This window comes from Durio zibethinus, unplaced genomic scaffold (genome assembly GCF_047325235.1).
Source record: "Durio zibethinus cultivar Kanyao isolate XHJ-2024 unplaced genomic scaffold, ASM4732523v1 HiC_scaffold_402, whole genome shotgun sequence".
Taxonomy (NCBI): Eukaryota; Viridiplantae; Streptophyta; class Magnoliopsida; order Malvales; family Malvaceae; genus Durio; species Durio zibethinus.
In genome coordinates, this window is record NW_028323025.1 from 280,001 (window position 1) to 282,500 (window position 2,500).

The window sequence follows — 2,500 nt, forward strand, 5'->3', positions numbered from 1 at the left end:
CGGTCGGTTGCCTCGAGCACCATCGGCACACGCTGGGCCCTGGTGCGGGCGCTTGCCTCGACCACCATCGGCACACGCTGGGCCCTGGTGCGGCAGGTTCCCTCGAGCACCATCGGCACATGCTGGGCCCTGGTGCGGTCGGTTGCCTCGATCACCATCGGCACACGCTGGGCCCTGGTGCGGGCGGTTGCCTCGACCACCATCGGCACACGCTGGGCCCTGGTGCGGCAGCTTGCCTCGAGCACCATCGGCACACGCTCGGCCCTGGTGCGGTCGGTTGCCTCGAGCACCATCGGCACACGCTGGGCCCTGCTGCGGCAGGTTGCCTCGACCACCATCGGCAGCCTCGACCACCATCGGCACACGCTGGGCCCTGGTGCGGGCGCTTGCCTCGACCACCATCGGCACACGCTCCGCCCTGGTGCGGCAGGTTGCCTCGACCACCATCGGCACACGCTGGGCCCTGGTGCGGGCGGTTGCCTCGACCACCATCGGCACACGCTGGGCCCTGGTGCGGGCGCTTGCCTCGACCACCATCGGCACACGCTGGGCCCTGGTGCGGCAGGTTGCCTCGAGCACCATCGGCACACGCTGGGCGCTGGTGCGGCAGGTTGCCTCGACCACCATCGGCACACGCTGGGCCCTGGTGCGGGCGCTTGCCTCGAGCACCATCGGCACACGCTCGGCCCTGGTGCGGTCGGTTGCCTCGAGCACCATCGGCACACGCTGGGCCCTGGTGCGGCAGGTTGCCTCGACCACCATCGGCACACGCTGGGCCCTGGTGCGGGCGCTTGCCTCGACCACCATCGGCACACGCTCGGCCCTGGTGCGGTCGGTTGCCTCGAGCACCATCGGCACACGCTGGGCCCTGGTGCGGCAGGTTGCCTCGAGCACCATCGGCACACGCTGGGCCCTGGTGCGGGCGGTTGCCTCGACCACCATCGGCACACGCTGGGCCCTGGTGCGGGCGCTTGCCTCGACCACCATCGGCACACGCTGGGCCCTGGTGCGGGCGCTTGCCTCGAGCACCATCGGCAGACGCTGGGCCCTGGTGCGGCAGGTTGCCTCGAGCACCATCGGCAGACGCTGGGCCCTGGTGCGGCAGGTTGCCTCGAGCACCATCGGCACACGCTGGGCCCTGGTGCGGCAGGTTGCCTCGAGCACCATCGGCACACGCTGGGCCCTGGTGCGGGCGGTTGCCTCGACCACCATCGGCACACGCTGGGCCCTGGTGCGGGCGCTTGCCTCGAGCACCATCGGCAGACGCTGGGCCCTGGTGCGGCAGGTTGCCTCGAGCACCATCGGCAGACGCTGGGCCCTGGTGCGGCAGGTTGCCTCGAGCACCATCGGCACACGCTGGGCCCTGGTGCGGTCGGTTGCCTCGAGCACCATCGGCACACGCTGGGCGCTGGTGCGGGAACTTGCCTCGACCACCATCGACACACGCTGGGCCCTGGTGCGGCAGGTTGCCTCGATCACCATCGGCACACGCTGGGCCCTGGTGCGACAGGTTGCCTCGAGCACCATCGGCACACTATCGGCCCTGGTGCGGGCGGTTGCCTCGACCACCATCGGCACACGCTGGGCCCTGGTGCGGGCGCTTGCCTCGAGCACCATCGGCACACGCTGGGCCCTGGTGCGGGCGGTTGCCTCGAGCACCATCGGCACACGCTGGGCCCTGGTGGGTTTAGGCACATCTTCAAATTTCTGCTGTGCCAATGCCATTTTTATGGCTTGTAAATTCATACAATGGTCCCCTAAGCCTTCACGTGAAGTTTCGTTGGAAGATGACTCGTTTTCTATTTTTCACGATTTTCGAAACTTTTTGCGGTTCGGGATTTTTTAAAATTTTTTTATAAGGATTTTTGGGCCCAAATTTTGTAGGCATGATCCTTCTATTTTTGTTGGCATGCACAAAAAAATTCAGCTAAAAACTCGAAGTAGAGAAGATTTTGTGACCGTTTGAAAAAAGTGTCCCCATTTCAGACACTTTAACGGCTACTGGTAGCAAACCTGTAAAATCTCAAATGCTCTTTAAGGGGGTGTGAATTCTCAGAGGTTTGATGAGGGATAGGGGGCCAACACAAGGCCAAGTACCAGCACCCATCGCACATCATGTGCGCACACCCCCCCGGCCCCCCTCCCAATCGCCGGAACCCCAATGCCGTCGGTCAGGTTCTCCGGCGGTACTCCGGCGATGCTCCGGCGATGCTCCGGCGATGCTGTCCCGAGTGAAAAAAATGCAGCACCAGCACATGCTGGAGCCAAGCATGGGCACCGTGGCTCAAAATCGAACTTCGGCCAAGGCCTCGACCATCAATGGCACATGATGACGCATGGTGATGGCACATGCATCGACCATCATCGGCATAGGCTGCCCTTCGGTACGGGCACTTGCCTCGACCGCCATCGGCACAAGCTGGGCCCTGGTGTGGGTTGTTGCCTCGATCACAATCGGCACATGCTGAGCCTTGGTGCGGGCGGTTGCCTCGAGCACCAT